At 34.6% G+C, this 23,412-nt stretch overlaps 1 protein-coding gene across 1 annotated transcript in view; it reads left to right on the forward strand.

Annotated features, from left to right (window-relative positions):
- Positions 1-23,412, forward strand: part of EYS (eyes shut homolog) — a 1,808,075-nt gene that overhangs the window by 290,139 nt on the left and 1,494,524 nt on the right.

A 23,412-nucleotide genomic window follows, 5' to 3' on the forward strand; every position in this document is an offset into this window, starting at 1 on the left:
CAAAAACATGCCAAATTGTAAAGACCATCGAGGCTAGGAAGAAACTGCATCAACTAATGAGCAAAATAACCAGCTAACATCATGATGACAGGATCATATTCACACATAACAATATTAACTTTAAATGTAAATGGGCTAAATGCTCCAATTAAAAGACACAGACTGGCAAATTGGATAAGGAGTCAAAACTCATCAGTGTGCTGTATTCAGGAAACATATCACACGTGCAGAGACACACATAGACTCAAAGGGATGGAGGAAGAGGTACCAAGCAAATGGAAAACAAAAAAGGGCAGGGGTTGCAATCCTAGTCTCTGATAAAATAGACTTTAAACCAACAAAGATCAAAAGAGACAAAGAAGGCCATTACATAATGGTAAAGGGATCAATTCAACAAGAAAAGCTAACTATCCTAAATATATATGCACCCAATACAGGAGCACCCAGATTCATAAAGCAAGTCCTTAGTGACCTACAAAGGGACTTAAACTCCCACACAATAATAATGGGAGATTTTAACACCCCACTGTCAACATTAGATCCACGAGACAGAAAGTTAACAAGGATACCCAGGAATTGAAGTCAGCTCTGCACAAAGTGGACCTAATAGACATCTACAGAACTCTCCACCCCGAATCAACAGAATATACATTTTTTTCAGCACCACACCACACCTATTCCAAAATTGACCACATAGTTGGAAGTAAAGCTCTCCTCAGCAAATGTAAAAGAACAGAAATTATAACAAACTGTCTCTCAGAACACCGTGCAATCAAACTAGAACTCAGGATTAAGAAACTCACTCAAAAACATTCAACTACATGGAAACTGAACAACCTGCTCCTGAATGACTACTGGGTACATAACCAAATGAAGGCAGAAATAAAGATGTTCTTTGAAACCAACAAGAACAAAGACACAACATACCAGAATCTCGGGGACACATTCAAAGCAGTGTGTAGAGGGAAATTTATAGCACTAAATGCCCACAAGAGAAAGCAAGAAAAATCCAAAATTGACACCTTAACATCACAATTAAAAGAACTAGAAAAGCAAGAGCAAACACATTCAAAAGCTAGCAGAAGTCAAGAAATAACGAAGATCAGAGCAGAACTAAAGGAAATAGAGACACAAAATCCCTTCAAAAAATTAATGAATCCAGGAGCTGGTTTTTTGAAAAGATCAACAAAATTGATAGATTGCTAGCAAGACTAATAAGGAAGAAAAGAGAGAAGAATCAAATAGACGCAATAAAAATGATAATGGGGATGTCACCCCCGATCCCACAGAAATACAATCTACCATCAGAGAATACTACAAACACCTCTACGCAAATAAACTAGAAAATCTAGAAGAAATGGATAAATTCCTCGACAAATACACCCTCCCAAGACTAAACCAGGAAGAAGTTGAATCTCTGAATAGACCAATAACAGACTCTGAAATTGTGGCAATAATCAATAGCTTACCAACCAAAAAGAGTCCAGGACCTGATGGATTCACAGCCAAATTCTACCAGAGTTACAAGGAGGAACTGGTACCATTCCTTCTGAAATTATTCCAATTGATAGAAAAAGAGGGAATCCTCCCTAACACATTTAATGAGGCCAGCATCATCCTGATACCAAAGCCTGGCAGAAACACAACCAAAAAAGAGAATTTCAGACCAATATCCTTGATGAACATTGATGCAAAAATCCTCAATAAAATACTGGCAAACTGAATCCAGCAGCACATCAAAAAGCTTATCCACCATGATGAAGTAGGCTTCATCCCTGGAATGCAAGGCTGATTCAACATACGCAAATCAATAAATGTAATCCAGCATATAAACAGAACCAAAGACAAAACCACATGATTATCTCAATAGATGCAGAAAAGGCCTTTGACAAAATTCAACAACCTTCATGCTAAAAACTCTCAATAAATTAGGTATTGATGGGACATATCACAAAATAATAAGAGCTATCTATGACAAACCCACAGCTAATATCATACTGAATGGGCAAAAACTGGAAGCATTCCCTTTGAAAACTGGCACAACACACGGATGCCCTCTCTCACCATTCCTATTCAACATACTGTTGGAAGTTCCAGCCAGGGCAATCAGGCAGGAGAAGGAAATAAAGTGTATTCAATTAGGAAAAGAGGAAGTCAAACTGTCCCTGTTTGTAGATGACATGATTGTAAATCTAGAAAACCCCATTGTCTCAGCCCAAAATCTCCTCAAGCTGTTAAGCAACTTCAACAAAGTCTCAGGATACAAAATCAATGTACAAAAATCACAAGCATTCTTATACACCAATAACAGACAGCCAAATCATGAGTGAACTCCCATTCACAATTGCTTCAAAGAGAATAAAATACATAGGAATCCAACTTACAAGGGATGTGAAGGACCTCTTCAAGGAGAACTACAAACCACTGCTCAATGAAATAAAAGAGGATACAAACAAATGGAAGAACATTCCATGCTCATGGGTAAGAAGAATCAATATCGTGAAAATGGCCATACTGCCCAAGGTAATTTATAGATTCAATGCCATCCCCATCAAGCTACTAATGACTTTCTTCACAGAATTGGAAAAAACTACTTTAAAGTTCATATGGAACCAAAAAAGAGCCTGCATCACCAAGTCAATCCTAAGCCAAAAGAACAAAGCTGGAGGCATCATGCTACCTGACTTCCAACTATACTACAAGTCTACAGTAACCAAAACAGTATGGTACTGGTACCAAAACAGAGATATAGATCAATGGAACAGAACAGAGCCCTCAGAAATAATGCTGCATATCTACAACTATCTGATCTTTGACAAACCTGACAAAAACAAGCAATGGGGAAAGGATTCCCTATTTAATAAATGGTGCTGGGAAAACTGGCTAGCCATATTTAGAAACCTGAAATTGGATCCCTTCCTTACACCTTATACAAAAATTAATTCAAGATGTATTAAAGACTTACATGTTAGACCTAAAACCATAAAAACCCTAGAAGAAAATCTAGGCAATACCATTCAGGACATAGGCATGGGCAAGGACTTCATGTCTAAAACACCAAAAGCAATGGCAACAAAAGCCAAAATTGACAAATGGGATCTAATTAAACTAAAGAGCTTCTGCACAGCAAAAGAAACTACCATCAGAGTGAACAGGCAACCTACAGAATGGGAGACAATTTTGGCAACCTACTCATCTGACAAAAGGCTAATATCCAGAATCTACAATAAACTCAAACAAATTTACAAGAAAAAAACAACCCCATCAAAAAGTGGGCGAAGGACATGAACAGACACTTCTCAGAAGATATTTATGCAGCCAAAGAACACATGCAAAAATGCTCATCAACACTGGCCATCCGAGAAATGCAAATCAAAACCACAATGAAATACCATCTCACACCAGTTAGAATGGCCATCATTAAAAAGTCAGGAAACAACAGGTGCTGGAGAGGATGTGGGGAAATAGGAACACTTTTACATTGTTGGTGGGACTATAAACTAGTTCAACCATTGTGGAAGTCAGTGCAGCGATTCCTCAGGGATCTAGAACTAGAAATAGCATTTGACTCAGCCATCCCATTACTGGGTATATACCCAAAGGACTATAAATCATGCTGCTATAAAGACACATGCACACATGTGTTTATTGCAGCACTAGTCACAATAGCAAAGACTTGGAACCAACCCAAATGTCCAACAACAATAGACTGGATTCAGAAAATGTGGCACATATACACCATGGAATACTATGCAGCCATAAAAAATGATGAGTTCATGTCCTTTATAGGGACATGAATGAAACTGGAAACCATCATTCTCAGTAAACTATCGCAAGGTCAAAAAACCAAAGACCGCATGTTCTCACTCACAGGTGGGAATTGAACAATGAGAACACATGGACACAGGCAGGGGAACATCACGCTCTGGTGACTGTTGTGGGGTCGAGGAGAGGGGAGGGACAGCATTAGGCGATATACGTAATGCTAAATGACAAGTTAATGGGTGTAGCACACCAACATTGTTCATGGATACATATGTAACAAACCTGCCCATTGTGCACATGTACCCTGAAAATTAAAGTATAATTATAATAAAAAAAAGATGTGATGCATGCAGATTATGGAATATTTTTAGAAAATACACATTATATTCAAATATGTTTTGGAACACTTTGGATTAAAAGAGGGAAACAGATTTGAAAGCTCTAACAGACACACTAATGCTGTATTGCATATACATAAACAATTTATACTGAGCCTATTCATATTTTTAATTTTAGGTAATCAGCATGCCTATATTCTTATCAACATGAATTTATCACAAATATAAAATTGGGGACATCTGAAGGTATACACTTTTATATAGCAAATGGTTATAAAGCCCAGAGACAACTTATTAATCGGACACAGTAAGTACGGCACTTAGGGGTCATGAAAATTTTATAGGCCCATTTTATTTTTAAATTTTAATGTATCTTAGAAACCAAATAAAAAATGAGTATAACAATGAATAAGGATGAATGTAAATTAGTGAACATAGCCTAGGTAATATTACATATATTTCATATAGAAATATATAAATATAGGAAATATATTTATACATCAAAATACTTTATATAACTTATAAATATATAAATATAAACATAAATATAAATTTACATAAAATATAAATATATTTATATATTTTATGTTTTATGCACAGAGAGATAACAGCACAAGAAAAGAGGCCCACTAAAGTTATATTGCTTGTATATTATGGTTGCATCACTCACATAGGCTGCATACTAATGATCATACTAAACTTATTTCTCATTTTTCTCTATATTATTAATAGTACTTTAAAGGAAGTTCTTGCAAACACTAGGGAATATCATCTGTGACCCTTGTGATCAACCACAACATGACCTACGTGCTGTCTCTGGCCAGAGGAACGTGAACGGAGGAAGCACAGACTTTTGTTTTTTATACGTTGGTCTGCAACTTGTTTTGACTTTGTTCTTTTGCTCTTATGTTTATCCGTTTGTTTCCCTGTTTTGTTTTATTCAATGGTAAATATTCACTTTCCTCTGAAGAGGCTTGCAAAATGATCACATATGCTTTTCTTCATTGGGATTGTTCAGGTATGTTGATGCTACTCAACACTTAGGGAGTAATTTCAATTTTAGAGCTCTTCATAAACATTAAGTGATGACAGCTTACCAACTGTGATCCAAGAAGGTGCATAACCAGGGATAAATAGGTACTCCATCATTTCTAGTGTATGCTCCTGTCATTGTAAACCTTTGTTAACATAAAAGAAAAGGTCCAATCACTGAGACATAATTAATAAATTTTATTTGTGCTGATTTTGCTTTATTTTATTGTCTTCTGTGCTTTAACGGGGCAATATTTTATACTAACATTAAAGTGCTCTTGCAAAAAAAGCAAAAGCATTGATCTTGAGAACTTTATTAATGTGTTCCATAGAGTGATACATGTGCTGTGGCTGCTCTTATTTCTTTTATAGAGTACAGGAGGATATGACAAATAAGCATGAATTATCCACCTGAAAACATCATGAACGAATCTTTCCAAAATAATTAACAGCATACTAGTGTGATTTACAGTGGACAAGTTGATATTGAATAAGGAATAGTTTAATCATATAGATATTTATATAGACTGGTATATTACTCCGATTTATAGTACATATAATACATTATTGCAAATTACTTTCATAAATATATAATAAAGTATACTTTAAAAATTTTTCACATTACTTTTTTGCCTCTTAAGCACATGCTACATTGCTTACAAATTTTCAAGGGATATGCATTGTAAAAAAAATTTAAAACTCTAACTATATAATTAAGATAGAGGCATTCATAGAAGCTATATTAATTTTTATATGGTTACCTTTACAAATTACACACTTTTATGGCTTAAAACTTCACAAATTCCTTGTTTTACAGTTCGGTAGCTCAGAAGATTAAAATGGGTCTCACTGGGCTAGTCATGATACTGGCAAGGCTGCATTCCCTCTGAAGCGCCTAAGAAACAATTTTTTTTCTTGCCTCTTCCATCTTCTGGAAGCTGTCCCCATTTCTTGGCTCCTGGCCCTCCTCCTTCATCTTTTTTTTTTTTTTTTTGGGGTGCAATAAAGGATCAAGTTTTCACATTGCATCACTCTAACTTCTTCCCTGCCTTCCTCTTCCACTTTTAAAGACCCTTGTGATTACATTGGGACCTGCCAGATAATTCAGAATAATGTCTGTATTTTAAAGTCAGCGGATTAGGACATTAATTCCATCTGCAACCTTAATTCTCCTTTGCTGTGTGCATTCATGCGCATTCACAAGTTCTGAGGATTAAGATATAAATATCTTTGGAGGTGATTATTCTGACTACCACTGAGACATATTGTAAAATATTTTCCCTGGATAAATTTAAGCTACCATGAATCTCAAGCATATATTGTTAATAGAAGATTTCCTTGTATTTTGTTTACAACGCAAACCTGTTTTTAAGGAAGTAAGACCACTTTTAATTCTAATATTGTGAACATTGTATTCATTAGTATTTTATGGATTTAAGATTATTTTTTATTTCCATTAGCTTTTATAGTTTATATATTGACAGTCTCATTATTAGCATTTTTTCCTAGTCAAGACAATTATCTTCCAGTTGAACTGAGAACAGAAGAAACTTCTAGAGCTAGGTTAATGTGAATTGAGGAACTTGTAAAATATTTGATATACCTTCCATTGTGTTTCTAATAAGATCGATATTAGTATATATACTTTATTAACTTTTCACTATGATTTATTTTCAGAATAGTAAAAACAGTTATTTTTTAAAAAGCCTCGAAAGCAAATTTGGGTATAATTTTTCATGAAAGTTTAATGTAAAAGTCATCAGTTACGAAGGACTGCTACTCTAGTGTCTTAAGAAAAGCCATTGTTACATATAGGGACAGTGAAATTGGAGGAAAAAAGAACATAGTTTAATTAGTTTCAAGTTACTTTAATTTCAAGTGAATCTCAAAGGTAAAAATTAATTTTGGAAAAATGAAATTAGCAATATTTTTATATTAATATACCAATTCCAATAAGTTTTCAGAGTAAATGATAGCCATAATTACCAAACTTTTTCTCAAGTTTCAATGAAATGCTTTCTCAATAGACATGTCTCTCAGTTGACAAAGGAGGGTTTGTTTTTTCTTGGAAACTAAATTATTTTTGATGTTTATTACTCAGTCTTCACAGTTTGAGCAGTTGCATTTATTTAACTTGCTTAACTGAAAACACTATATAAAATACATAGCAAACACAAAATAATAACAGAATAAGCCCTGATTTCAAATAAAGTGAAAACTTAATGAAAAAGTTGGAATTATTCATGTTCTTCCAAGAAATACCTGCCACTCTGGCTGTACTACTATTTTCTTTCCCATTCTATGTCTATAAAATGACATGTTAACATGAGTTTGACTTCCTAAAATCAGTTAAGGCTAGAATATGTTGAAAAAATGCGTGCTATTTTAATACTTGACGTTAAAAAACTGTAAGAAGAAATCTAGAAGTTGTTAAATTAACCTCTATTCTTTGATATCCTCCCCACCCTGAGTAATCTATTTCTGATGGCTTTTTCTCTTGTTTGAAGGTCTTAAAATTTACTCAAAATATAAAACCAAAAAAGTATACTAATAAATCACATAAGTTCTATTTGTAAATTGAATATTGAATAAATGTTGTGTGTCCCTAGAATAAATTTGGTACAATTTAAACTATAAAGAATGTGTTTAAATAACACTTTAAAAGATTAAGTTTCATGTGGCCAGACTGCTTCTGTCTAAACTTGAGTATACAACCCCAAATAGTGCCTGTGTTCCCAGCCTATTGGAATCTGCCCAACCCTTGAGGCAATAATAGTGAACGCTGTTACTATGGCTGCTAAGACAGTTTCTCATTGAGGAAATATAAAAAAGGGGTTCTACTTGTCTCAGCATATTTTCCATTTAAACAAAACCTGTTTATTTCTGGAAGAAATATATCCAATATCATCAGGGACAAAAGTATGTCAAAAGTCTTCATGGTATCAACTAATACATCCATTTAAATGTCTTCAAATACTGTGATGTTATGGTGACTTTTTACAATTGTCACCTTAACCTAAGAGGCGATACTGTTCTGAAGCACAATCTTTTAAGTGAGATAAGTGCTTTCCATGAATTGTAATGTTTTAAAATAGATATTTATGTTTATGAATTTGAAATGATCCATAATTCTTAGTGCATTCTATCATCTCATTTCCAAAGTACTTTTATCTCCATCGTTTCATCTTTGTTGTCATTTCATTCTGTATTTCTCACTCATGTGTTGTGTAACTGTGCAAACATCAATCCCCAAGGTAAGGAAGTGTACTAAATAGGCTTAGTAACAAATATGTAGTTACCAGTAACCCAGGAGTAGTTTAAAACCAATAGACTCAGACACACTCTATTATCCCACTTATTTCATTACCATTGCACTGGACCTCTACATGCTTAAAGAGTAATTTTTGTCCAGATATCCCATATCAAGAGGAAGTAGTGAATTGTGATTTTTTCATATGAAATGTGATCTTTCCTATATTTTAACTCTCACAAATTGACAGGAGCACAAATCCTTTTCTTAAAGAACATTAAATTCTCATTCCCATCTTCAATTTTGTTGAGGTAAAATTCTCTCAAATAATTTCAAGAAGAAAGTTATCTAATATATCTCTAATAATCAGTTAAAATGTTAGCTAATAGATGATACCTAAGACAGATGATCTACTTAATTTTTTGTCTACAATATCAGAAAGCAAGTTAGTATTATACCTATGTTTCTAGTTCGGGAATTGTAGGGAACTAATAAGTGAAGAGAAGTAATTTGTAAAGTGCTTTGCAATTAAATAACTTACTTCTGACAAAAGTCGTGGATGTGGAGATTAAATGTTCATTTCTAAAGAGAATATCAATGTTCTGAGTGAAAATCATGGACATGGTAAAACTGGGACTTCTACTTTAAATTCTTATTTTCTATGTAACTTTTAAATACAATTATATAATAAAACCAAGAACATACTATTAATAGTAGCCAGGTAACAATCAACTAGCCGTCACTAAAATCCATTGCTTAAGACAACCCTTTTTCCTTGATGAACTGTGCCCAAAATACAGTGCCATTCTCCTAAGAAAAAAGAATGAACACATAGCTTAGAAATATAACAGAGCCTAGCACTCATGCCATAGTCTTCATGGCTTCTTTGAAATTAAAGTAAGGTAGGTTATGCACTGGAAACAGCCAAGAAAAATTATGCTGCTTTATTTATAATCGTAATTCTACCGTTGGTTAAAATATTTTGTGTTTAGAATAAATTGATTAAACTCCAGTGATCCATATTTTCAAATCTGTAGAACAAATATAGTGCAATAGATGTTTTCTAAATGTCTTTCAGCTCAGCTCTCTAAAATTGCATGCTGCTCTGAAACTAAGATTTCAGAGCTGGTGGCAATGGCTGCCATAGATATTTCTGAATATGTGAGTCTGAGTGTTCTGAATGTGAATTCTACTTGCATAAATTCAGTCAACACTTGTATTGAAAAAGTTCCAGTTTGGTGTGGGACATGATGTCACAAAGTTGGTGTACTCTACTCTCTAGTCTTCATAAGATACGTAATAAGTTTATCAAAATGATTTATAAATATCTAGAATCTGAAAATCTAGAGACTGTTAATATTTTAGTGGATCTATGTGCATCTTCATTCATGATAAAAATAAAATGTTATATCAATATATCTATATAACATTTGAAATTATGACAAATTCAGATCATTCACATATATAGTTTTTCTTTTTTACATACAATATGTATGAAAATTTTCCACTTCAAATTTATTTTTATTACATACTAGAACAAAATATTTTATTGTAGCTATGTATCTGTCCAAAATAAACATTCCATAGTGTTGTGCCAGACATTAGTGTTTTCACATCTTTATCCAAATGTTTTATCATATTTTAATAATACATTTCCTAGAAATTGGGCAGATTTTATTGATAAGTCAAAATATATAAATTTATTTGAGGTTTTAGATTTGTGAAGCCAAATTGCTTTCCAGAAGCTTTTTAGACATTTTTTCCAGAGACTGAATAACAAAACCCTTACAGCATTAGGTGTTATTTTTCTTAATTGTTTTTAAATTCAGTTTTAAAAATATGTTATTATTTTATATTTGAATCTGTATTTATTTGTAACTAACATGATTATTTTTATGATGCATTAGCCTTTTGTTGATTTTCTTATTTAAAATCAGGATTTATATATTTGTTCTCAGGTTTGTTGCTGTTTATTTGTTTGAATCATGCTATGGTTTGAATGTTTGTTTTTCTCCAAAACTCTTGTTGAAATTTAATTGCCATTTTTATGGTATTGGGAGACGAGACTTTTAAAAGATGGCTAGTCATGAGGTCCTGGCTCTCATGAATAGATTAATGCTGTTATTATTATCATGGATATAAGTTTGACCCCTGTTGCTCTCTCTCCTACTGTTTGCCTTTCTGCCATGTGATGACTTCTGCCATGTTATGACACAGCAAGAAGGTTCTAAACAAATGCTGGCCCCTTGATCTTGGAGTTCCCAGCCTTCAGAACTAAGAGCCTATACATTTCTGCTCCTTATAAATTACTTAGTCTGTGGTATTCTGTTACAGCAGCACAAACAGATTAAGACACATAACGATGTTTTATGTGACTTTACTTTATCAATTTATTTAAAGCCATTCATAACATATTCTGAAAATATAACTAAACCTAAACTAAGGACAAGTCAGTGCAACAAAAGACTATGAATTTACTTTAGTCAAATGATATAATTATGTTCCATGGAATTCCCATTCCATTGAGATATTAATCAGCTAAAGTATTTCTTGAACTGCAGTATAGGCACACTGTATTTCAGCTTAAAATGTTTGTTTGAGGAGGAAGATGAGGTAATAGTGCAGTCATTGCTTGAGAAAATTTTATTTCACTCATTGATTATGGAAGAAAATACCAACTACACTTTTTTTCCCTAACCTTTCCCTAATCCTAATCTCCCTATTTTTTTTCAGTGTCTCCATCTATGTGACACATTTGTTTCAAGAGAATCAAAAATAGAAAATATAAAATACTAACTGGGTAGAAAGTATAAAATCAGCACACTTACAATAGTTTAAAATCATATAAAATTAGAAGAAAAAATATTAAACAAGAAATATGTCATAACTGGTAACACAAACACAAAATTTGATAAAGTGTTTAAAGAAGAAGGATATGAGTGGAGAAAATACTGTACTTCCAAATAAACTTTTTAGTACTATAAGATAATGTATTTTCACTTTTATCACATCATCAAAATTCCATATAAAATGTAAAGAAGATCCTTTAGAAACTAAAAATAACTCCAAAATTGTATTTGGAATTATAAATGGGAATATATACTTTAAAAATTCTGGTGAAATTTATGGTGTATTACCCTTTTTACACTTTCTTAAAGGTACTCAGCAAAGCTTAAAATGTTTAAGTGAGACCTTTTGACAGATGGAAAATGCAACCAATTGAGAGATTAGAAACACATTAAGAATGAGAACATATGGCATTATGCTAAATAATCATTTAATAAATGTTCAGGTAATAACTATATGAAAATATACTGTCCTTTATTTCTCAACATTTAAAAATTTTAAAAGTTGAAATTTTCAACATAAATGCAAATGAATAAAGAACAGAATAGAGGCTCGGCACAGTGCCACTTGCTTGTAATCCCAGCAGTTTTCAAGGCCACGGGCAGGAAGATCGCTTGAGCTCAGGAGTTTGAGACCAGCATGGGCAACATGACAAAATCCTGTCTCTAAAAAAAAAATACAAAAAATCAGCTAGGCATGGTGGTGTGTGCCTGTAGTCCCAGCTACTTAAGAGGCTAAGGTGGGAGGATCACTTGAGCCAGAGAGATCACGGATGCAGTGAGCCAAGACTGTGCCTCTGCACTCCAGCCTGGGTGATAGAGTGAGAATTTGTCTCAAAAAACAAAACAAAACAAAAAAACCCAGAATGATGAATAACTGTCTTCTTTAAGACTTACCCAATTCCTTAAAAAGTATAAAAGAGGTAAACAGAAAAGACTGATATAATTCACTATATAAAATTATATATCTACTACAAAAAAAAACCAATTAAACAAAATTAAGACTAATAGATTTGTGAGGGTTAGCATTTAAATTATGATTGAGTCTGTGTTTTAATCATATTGTACATGTCAAGGAAATACAAAACATTTCAAGAAAATAAAAAATCATGAAAAGTGAGCTAAATGCAGTGACGTGGAACTACTGAACATCTAGTATTTGGAGAAATGTTTGCATTATTATGATGTAAAGCCTTACCCATTAAGAAAAAAATACTATATATACTAAAAGTGGGCACAGAATTAAAAAACCAAAATTTTAAAAGCTATAAAATTGGCCTGGAAAAATATAAAGATTTAAATAAAGTTTCGTTAATAGCCTATTGTGTTCAAATTTTAAAAATAAGTTTCATTCTCTTTTTTCTTTTAACATTTAACACCCCTTTTATTTAAAGTTGGATTTGTTTTTTTATTTTATTATATTATTTTTTATTTTTTTATTATACTCTAAATTTTAGGATACATGTGCAGAACGTGCAGGTTAGTTACATATGTATACATGTGCCATGTTGGTGTGCTGTACCCATTAACTCATCATTTAACATTAGGTATATCTCCTAATGCTATCCCTCCCCTCTCCCCCTACCCCAAAAACAGTCCTTGGTGTGTGATGTTCCCCTTCCTGTGTCCATGTGTTCTCATTGTTCAATTCCCACCTGTGAGTGAGAACATGCAGTGTTTGGTTTTTTGTCCTTGCGATAGTTTGCAGAGAATGGTGGTTTCCAGCTTCATCCATGTCCCTACAAAGGACACGAACTCATCATTTTTTATGGCTGCATAGTATTCCATGGTGTATATGTGCCACACGTTTTCTTAATCCAGTCTATCATTGTTGGACATTTGGGTTGGTTCCAAGTCTTTGCTATTGTGAATAGTGCTGCAATAAACATATGTGTGCATGTGTCTTTATAGCAGCATGAGTTATAATCTTTGGGTATATACCCAGTAATGGGATGGCTGGGTCAAATGGTATTTCTAGTTCTAGATCCCTGAGGAATCGCCACACTGACTTCCACAATGGTTGAACTAGTTTACAGTCCCACCAACAGTGTAAAAGTGTTCCTATTTCTCCACATCTTCTCCAGCACCTGTTTTTTCCTGACTTTTTAATGATGGTCATTCTAACTGGTGTGAGATGGTATCTCATTGTGCTTTTGATTTGCATTTCTCTGATGGCCAGTGATGATGAGCATTTTTTCATGTGTTTTTTGGCTGCATAAATGTCTCTTCATATCCTTCGCCCACTTGTTGATGGGGTTGTTTTTTTCTTGTAAATATTTTTGAGTTCATTGTAGATTCTGGATATTAGCCCTTTGTCAGATGAGTAGGTTGCAAAAATTTTCTCCCATTCTGTAGGTTGCCTGTTCACTCTGATGGTAGTTTCTTTTGCTGTGCAGAAGCTCTTTAGTTTAATTAGATCAATTTGTCAATTTTGTCAATTTGTCAATTTTGGTGTTTGTTGCCATTGCTTTTGGTATTTTAGACATGAAGTCCTTGCCCATGCCTATGTCCTCAATGGTAAACCCTAGGTTTTCTTCTAGGGTTTTTATGGTTTCAGTTTTAACATGTAAGTCTTTAATCAATCTTGAATTAATTTTTGTATAAGGTGTAAGGAAGGGATCCAGTTTCAGCTTTCTACATATGGCTAGCCAGTTTTCCCAGCACCATTTATTAAATAGGGAATCATTTCCTCGTTTCTTGTTTTTGTCAACTTTGTCAAAGATCAGATTGTTGTAGATATGCGGCATTATTTCTGAGGGCTCTGTTCTGTTCCATTGGTCTATATTTCTGTTTTGGTACCAGTACCATGCTGTTTTGGTTACTGTAGCCTTGTAGTATAGTTTGAAGTCAGGTAGCGTGATGCCTCCAGCTTTGTTCTTTTGGCTTAGGATTGACTTGGCGATGTGGGCTCTTTTTTGGTTCCATATGAAGTTTAAAGTAGTTCTTTTCCAATTCTGTGAAGAAAGTCATTGGTAGCTTGATGGGGATGGCATTGAATCTATAAATTACCTTGGGCAGTATGGCCATTTTCACGATATTGATTCTTCCACCCTATGAGCATGGAATGTTCTTCCATTTGTTTGTATCCTCTTTTATTTCATTGAGCAGTGGTTAGTAGTTCTCCTTGAAGAGGTCCTTCACATCCCTTGTAAGTTGGATTCCTAGGTATTTTATTCTCTTTGAAGCAATTGTGAATGGGAGTTCAATCATGATTTGGCTCTCTGTTTGTCTGTTATTGGTGTATAAGAATGCTTGTGATTTTTGCGTACTGATTTTGTATCTTGAGACTTTGCCGAAGTTGCTTATCAGCTTAAGGAGATTTTGGGCTGAGACAATGGGGTTTTCTAGATATGCAATCATGTCATCTGCAAACAGGGACAATTTGACTTCCTCTTTGACCAAACTGAATACCCTTTTATTTCCTTCTCCTGCCTGATTGCCCTGCCCAGTACTTCCAGCACTATGTTGTATAGGAGTGGTGAGAGAGGGCATCCGTGTGTTGTGCCAGTTTTCAAAGGGAATGCTTCCAGTTTTTGCCCATTCAGTATGATATTGGCTGTGGGATTGTCATAGATAGCTCTTACTATTTTGAGATATGTCCCATCAGTACCTAATTTATTGAGAGTTTTTTAGCATGAAGGGATGTTGAATTTTGTCAAAGGCCTTTTTTTCATCTATTGAGATAATCATGTGGTTTTTGTCTTTGGTTCTGTTTATATGCTGGATTACATTTATTGATTTGCATATGTTGAATCAGCCTTGCATCCCAGGGATGAAGCCCCCTTGATCGTGGTGGATAAGCTTTTTGATGTGCTGCTGGATTTGGTTTGCCAGTATAGGATTTTTGCATCGATGATCATCAGGGATATTGGTCTAAAATTCTCTTTTTATGTTGTGTCTCTGCCAGGCTTTGGTATCAGGATGATGCCAGCCTCATAAAATGAGTTAGGGAGGATCCCCTCTTTTTCTACTGATTGGAATAGTTTCAGAAGGAATGGTACCAGCTCCTCCTTGTACCTCTGGTAGAATTCAGCTGTGAATCCATCTGGTCCTGGACTTTTTTTGGTTGGTAAGCTATTATTGCCTCAATTTCAGAGCCTGTTATTGGTCTATTCAGAGATTCAACTTCTTCCTGGTTTAGTCTTGGGAGGGTGTATGTGTTGAGGAATTTATCCATTTCTTTAGATTTTCTAGTTTACTTGCATAGAGGTGTTTATAGTACTCTCTGATGGTAGTTTGTGTTTCTGTGGGATCGGTGGTGATATCCACTTTATCATTTTTTATTGCATCTATTTGATTCTTCTCTCTTTTTTTCTTTATTAGTCTTGCTAGTGGTCTCTCAATTTTGTTGATCTTTTCAAAAAACCAGCTCCTGGATTCATTGATTTTTTGAAGGGTTTTTTGTGTCTCTATTTCCTTCAGTTCTGCTCTGATCTTAGTTATTTATTGCCTTCTGCTAGCTTTTGAATGTGTTAGGTCTTGCTTCTCTAGTTCTTTTAATTGTGATGTTAGGATGTCAATTTTAGATCTTTCCTGCTTTCTCTTGTGGGCATTTAGTGCTATAAATTTCCCTCTACACACTGCTTTGAATGTGTCCCAGAGATTCTGATATGTTGTGTCTTTGTTCTCGTTGGTTTCAAAGGACATCTGTATTTCTGCCTTCATTTTGTTATGTACCCAGTAGTCATTCAGGAGCAGGTTGTTCAGTTTCCATTTAGTTGAGAGGTTTTGAGTGAGTTTCTTAATCCTGAGTTCTAGTTTGATTGCACGGTGTTCTGAGAGACAGTTTGTTATAATTTCTGTTCTTTTACATTTGCTGAGGAGAGCTTTACTTCCAACTATGTGGTCAATTTTGGAATAGGTGTGGTGTGGTGCTGAAAAGAATGTATATTATGTTGATATGGGGTGAAGAGTTCTGTAGATGTCTCTTAGGTCCACTTGGTGCAGAGCTGTGTTCAATTCCTGGATATCCTTGTTAACTTTCTGTCTCGTTGATCTGTCTAATGTTGACAGTGGGGTGTTAAAGTCTCCCATTATTATTGTGTGATAGTCTAAGTCTCTTTGTAGGTCTCTAAGTACTTGCTTTATGAATCTGGGTGCTCCTGTATTGGGTGCATATATATTTAGGATATTTAGCTCTTCTTGTTGAATTGATCCCTTTACCATTATGTAATGGCCTTCTTTGTCTCTTTTGATCTTTGCTGTTTAAAATCTGTTTTATCAGAGTCTAGGATTGCAACCCCTGCCTTTTTTTGTTTTCCATTTGCTTGATAGATCTTCCTCCATCCCTTTATTTTGAGCCTATGTGTGTCTCTGCACGTGAGATGGGTTTCCTCAATACAACACACTGATGGGTCTTGACTCTTTATCCAATTTACCAGTCTGTGTCTTTTAATTGGAGCATTTAGCCCATTTACATTTAAAGTTAATATTGTTATGTGTGAATTTGATCCTGTCATTATGATGTTAGCTGGTTATTTTGCTCGTTAGTTGATGCAGTTTCTTCCTAGCCTCGATGATCTTTACAATTTGGCATGTTTTTGCAGTGACTGGTACCACTTGTTCCTCTCCATGTGTAGTGCTTCCTTCAGGAGCTCTTTTAGGGCATGCCTGTTGGTGGCAAAATCTCTCAGCATTTGTTTGTCTGTAAAGTATTTTATTTCTCCTTCACTTATGAAGCTTAGTTTGGCTGGATATGAAATTCTGGGTTGAGAATTCTTTTCTTTAAGAATGTTGAATATTGGCTGCCACTCTCTTCTGGCTTGTAGAGTTTCTGCCAAGAGATCAGCTGTTAGTGTGATGGGCTTCCCTTTATGGGTAACCTGACCTTTTCCTCTGGCTGCCCTTAACATTTTTTCCTTCATTTCAACTTTGGTGAATCTGACAATTATGTGTCTTGGAGTTGCTCTTCTCGAGGAGTATCTTTGTGACATTGTCTGTATTTCCTGAATTTGAGTGTTGGCCTGCCTTGCTAGGTTGGGGATGTTCCCCTGGGTAATATCCTGCAGAGTGTTTTCCAACTTGGTTCCATTCTCCCCGTCACTTTCATGTACACCAATCAGACGTTGGTTGGGTCTTTTCACATAGTCCCTTTTTTCTTGGAGGCTTTGTTCATTTCTTTTTATCCATTTTTCTCTAAACTTCTCTTCTTGCTTCATTCCATTCATTTCGTCTTCCATAGCTGATACCCTTTCTTCCAGTTGATTGCATCAGCTACTGAGGCTTGTGCATTTGTCGCATAGTTCTTGTGCTGTGGTTTTCAGCTCCATCAGGTCCTTTAAGGACTTCTCTGCGTTGGTTATTCTAGTTAGCTATTCGTCTATTTTTTTTTTCAATGTTTTTATCTGCTTTCCCATGGGTTTGAACTTCCTCCTTTAGCTCGGAGTAATTTGATTGTCTGAGACCTTCTTCTCTCGTCAAATTCATTCTCTACCCAGCTTTGTTGCGTTGCTGGTGAGGAGCTGTGTTCCTTTGGAGGAGGAGAGGCACTCTGATTTTTAGAGTTTCCAGTTTTTCTGCTCTGTTTTTTTCCCATCTTTGTGGTTTTATCTACCTTTGGTCTTTGATGATGGTGACGTACAAATGGGTTTTTGTGTGGATGTCCTTTCTGTTAGTTTTCCTTCTAACAGACAGGTCCCTCACCTGCAGGTCTGTTGGAGTTTGTTGGAGGTCCACTCCAGACCCTGTTTGCCTGGGTATCAGCAGCGGAGGCTGCAGAACAGCAGATATTGGTGAACAGCAGATGCTGCTGCCTGATCATTCCTCCGGAAGTTTTGTCTCAGAGGAGTACCTGGCCGTGTGAGGTGACAGTCTGCCCCTACTGGGGGATGCCTCCCAGTTAGGCTACTCAGGGGTCAGGGACCCACTTGAGCAGGCAGTCTGTCCATTCTCAGATCTCCAGCTGCATGCTGGGAGAACCACTACTCTCCTCAAAGCTGTCAGACAGGGCCATTTAAATCTGCAGAGGATTCTGCTGCCTTTTTTTTGGCTATGCCCTGCCCCCAGAGGTGGAGTCTACAAAGGCAGGCAGGCCTCCTTGACTTGCGGTGGGCTCCACCAGTTTAAGCTTACCACCACTTTGTTTACCTACTCAAGCTTTGGCAATGGTGGGCAGCCCTCCCCCAATCCCGCTGCCACCTTGCAGTTTGATCTCAGACTGCTGTGCTAGCAATGAGCGAGGCTCTGTGGGCATAGGACCCTCCGAGCCAGGCATAGGATAAAATCTCCTGGTGTGCCTTTTGCTAAGACCATTGGAAAAGTGCAGTATTAGGGTGGGAGTGACCCGATTTTCCAGGTGCTGTCTGTCACCCGTTTCTTTGACTAGGAAAGAGAATTCCCTCACCCCTTGCACTTTCTGGGTGAGGAGGTGCCTCGCCCTGCTTCAGCTCATGCTCGGTGTGCTGCACCCACTGTCCTGTACCCACTTTTCAACACTCCCCAGTGAGATGAACCCGGTATCTCAGTTGGAAATGCAGAAATCACCCATCTTCTGCATCACTCAAGCTGGGAGCTGTAGACTGGAGCTGTTCCTTTTCGGCCATCCTGGCTCCACCCCCCATTCTCTTTACTTCAGTCAAAATTGGATAAAGTTGTCATGGTCAGCTGTCAGAGGCTGGCACATGGGTAGTAAAAGAATTTACCCAAGACAGTAACAAGTTTAGAAAGACAGATTTATTAGAGAAAAGGGAACAGCAAGTTGCAAGGGATCAACAGGCAAGATAATAGAAGGCTCTCTGCTGTCTACAAAGAGGCAGGAGTTAGAAGGAAATTTTATAAGGTCATGCTGCTTAGTCTGAATGCTTACAGATAGGATGCTTGGGTGCATGTGAGCTGATGAGCTCAGGGCCTGTGGCAGGATACTCGGGTGCCAGCGAGCTGTTTGCAGTTGACCCTATTTCTTGGAACACTCACTCCCATCTACCCATTTGTCTGTTTCTGCAAGCTAAGCCTATTTGTCAATTTCATTTTAACTCCTTAGTGCTCCACAAAAGTGAAAGGGACTAACAAACTCAAATCTAATTCTGTGAATGATCTGTGGAGAAAAAAATCATTCTCATGCATGATGCATTGTTGCTGGTGCTATACATTGCTAAAACGTCTCTGGAAGGCATTTTTACAATGAGTAACATCAAGTAATATAGGCACATGTTTTAAACTTACTAATTACTCTTCATGGAAATGACTCCAACTAATTATATCATTAATAAAAAAAGACAGTGCTCTATGAAGATTATGTATATAATTTGGCAATATGAAAAAACTTATTGTACATTTTTCCATTTAGAGAAACTGGTTAAAGCCATCTCTGAATGCAATTCAGACTTAATTATGTATGTGTATGTGAGGGTATATGTACCTATATGCACATACACAGATACTGAATTGGAAAGAGAACAAACTTGTTAAAAAAGACAGATACAAAAGAATATATATAGCATAATCCTATAGCTAAACATGTGTGCAAACTACAAACAATCCTGAAATATAGTAAAAGACTCAACTACTATGATAAACACTTAATTGGCAAATTAATATAATAATAAAACAGAATTTTTCTTCTAACACATGAGAAAGATATTAACATAATGCCCATTTTGTTTCAGAGGGTATATTCCATGAACTATTGCTCAAATTGCAAATGGATGAATAATTGCAAATTATTTCTGGTGGCCAATTTGATAATTTACATCAAAGTCCTTGAAATGTGATTGCTTTTTGACCTGGCTAAATTACTTCTTGACATTTTTTTCTAATGAAATCTTGGCAGACAAATTAGTTGTCAGTAAAGATTTTTGAATATAGTCTGTTTATAAAAAATTCTGAAAGTACTCAAAATACTAAGTTAAAAATTGCAAATTCCCTTAGTTAATTGAAACAATCACAAATGTAATGTTATGTTTATACAGGCATTAAGACACTTTTCAAAATAAGTAATGATTTGGAAAACACTTAAATTATCATAGTGCTAAGTTAAAAACCAGAATACAAAGGTATATGATAATGATATGAACTGACATATGAAAAACATATACCTAAAAATTCCATTATTTCAGAATTATGAATGATTTTAATTTTCTTAAAATTTACATGTTCTAGTTATTTATAATTAGCATGTATTTTATTGCAACTTAATGCAAATAATTTCAAATGATGTCACTCACCATTTGGGTAAGCTTTCAAATTTTACAAAACAATTGCAAAATTATATAATCATTTAATCCTTAAAATCTTTGCATAGACATTACTATCTCTAATTTATAGATAAGGAACTGAAATTTGGATTGTTGAAAATATTTCCTCACTTTTCACATAGACTTCAAGTGGTAGAGAAACTTAAATCCCAGGATTTTATGTGGATGAAGAATGGAAGTTAATATAGACAAGCAAGGCTTTTGATTTAAGTGAAAAGTATATAGAAAGTTATTATTTCAATATAATTTACTATTGTTACAGTTTTTTTGAAATAAAATGTCATTATATAAAAGTAAAATTATAACCTAAGTTTTGTATTGTGAATCTTTACTCTTCACTAAATCATCTTCCTATTTCTGTGTCAATTTCTAAGTTTCGTCTGGGAAGTCAACACACATTTTCTAGCTAGTCTTTTCTTTTCTTTTTTTTTTTTTTTTTTTTTTTTTTTTTTTTTTTTCCAGAAAAGCATTCTGAAGGACCAGAGCTCCTTCCTGACTTCTACATTGCTCTACAATGTTGGTTTTAAGTATACATTTAGCTATGCATAACAAGAGCAACTAATGAAGAGTAGAATTTTAGTTTCCAGAAGCTGAGAGGATCAGGAAATGGCAAGATCTTGGTCAAGGGATAAAAAGTTTTAGTTATGTAAGAGGAATAATTTCTGAAAATCTAATGTACAGCAATGTGAATATAGTTAACAATTCTGTATTGTGGATTTAAAATGTCCTAAGAAAATAGATCATAAGTGCTCTCACCACACACACACACACACACACAATTATGTGAGGTGAAGAATGTTAATTGTCTTGATTGTGGCAATTATTCCACAATGTATTACATATATCAAAACATCAAGGCATATATGAAATATATGCAATTTTTATTTGTTAATGATAACGGAGTAAAGATTTGGGGGAAAATAAACATCTCATTGGCATTTTGGTAACAAGCACAACTAACTAAGCATACCTATGGCTTGTGTGTAAATTAGTAAGTTCTGCAAAGGTTATGGTTCTTTTATATTCATTGAGTCAGTTAAGTTTGTTGATTTTATTAAATTAGAATATTTTATCACACAAAACTTTTGACTCAGTGTCATTCACCATTACTGATATTATTTCATCATGATCCGTGATCTCAAGTCCGCTTGTTAAAATCTTTACCTTCATATATAAATTTACACTTCAGGATCTTATACCTGTTTATTCATATTTGTTCCTCATTTATAAAACCAGTGAGAAATGCTTTAGGAATAATTTCCTGTCTGGTCACTTATGACCACAAACAACAATCTTTTCTTGTTCTTTATTTTTCTTCATTTTAATTTTTTTGAAAGCACCATTTATTCCAGTAAGGTTTTCTTATCTCTTCTTTCTCATACCACTCAAACGATATGCTTTGCTCAAATAATCTTTTCTTGTGCTTCTCTGTCTTCATTATTTACCTTGGATATCCTGCATAGTTTGTAACTTTAACTATGACTGGTATCGTATCTAAAAGTTGTTACTATAGCCTAAGCACATCTCCTATGCTTGCCTTGCTATTATATTCCAAATGTCTGAAAACTGTTTCCAATTGAACATTCTATCAATGCTTCAAACTCAGTAGATCCAAATTCAATGAAAGATGTATATTATCTTACCTTAAAATATCCTTTCCTTTTCTTGACCTACTATTTTTGTTTGTGATAAAACCATTTTCACAGTCTCTCTACCTGTATTACCCTTTTCAGATATCCCAATGATACTGTTACAAAAAAAAAAAAAGAGACTTTTTCATTAAAACCTTTCGAATTTCAGTGTGTGACATGTTCAGGCTGGCTTTTGTGAAATGAATGAAACTACATAAGGAGTAACTTTAGAGAGAGGTTGTTTGTATCTGTATCCATGAACAAAAAATAATCTTAGTTTAAGAAAAAAATAGATGTCATATTTTTACATGAGTGAATATTTGAACTTTTTAACAGCTGCCAAAACTTCTGTTAATATTTAGTTGCAATATGAGTTAAATGTGATATGTATTATCATATTATAATACATACAAATATAATTTCTTATGAAAATTTCCAGTGCTTATCTTTTTATATTTAGTGCTCCACTTAGATGATTTGCAACAATTTATGGATCAGTCAAGCACAGAGAATGTGGAATAAAAAATGCTTGCTAACATGAATGTCAGTTTTTTTTTCTGGTTTTAAAATTCATTGTCAGATGAAACTTTAGAAGGTCGAATTATCTTCTAAAATCTTTTAAGATATTTTGTTCTTGGTATTATTCACAAACTTTTTCCAACTAGTGTTGACATATCAATTGACTTTAAATTATCATAAATCATCAGTGATTGGCTTAAGCAAATGTGGGGGACTCTATTCTGGTCATAAAGAGTTTTGGCATTTGTAGAATGTTAAAGTCTAACGGCAATTTCCTTTTTCAAAGGTGGACACAGAAATTACGAATATTTTTGAAATTTGTATTTAAAAATCAGTGCTATAAACTGATGTATCTTGTGCTTAGTTTAATGGAAAAGAGTGAGAAATATTTGTGGACAATGATGAGCAATAGAAAGTTCTAGGCCATATTTATAGCCATATAAATGTAATATGGAGTGTGTTTTATATAAAATTATGTTCTCTTTCACAGCCTTTTTTCTACATAAGAAAGTGGTCATTATAAGCTGTGTAAACAGATGTACATTTACCATCTGTTGGGTTTGTGGGTGAAGTTTGCTTTAAAAATTTCCCAAACTGTGTCCCTGTTATAGCATTTTTTTCTTGTAGCTTTTATTATTTTGTATCATGTGGGTTGGTGTGTCCTATTTCTCATATTATTCAATCTTTATGAAGTCAGAGTCCATATGTTATCTTTAAGAAAAAAACTATATGTACGTTGTAATTACTCAAGCATACACTTAAGGGTATGCATGAAATTTTAGTAAAAATCTTTTATTCTGTCAATGTAATTGTAGCATATTTATTTAAGATTTAGCCTTA

The sequence above is a fragment of the Nomascus leucogenys genome, chromosome 3, assembly GCF_006542625.1.
Source record: "Nomascus leucogenys isolate Asia chromosome 3, Asia_NLE_v1, whole genome shotgun sequence".
NCBI lineage: Eukaryota > Metazoa > Chordata > Mammalia > Primates > Hylobatidae > Nomascus > Nomascus leucogenys.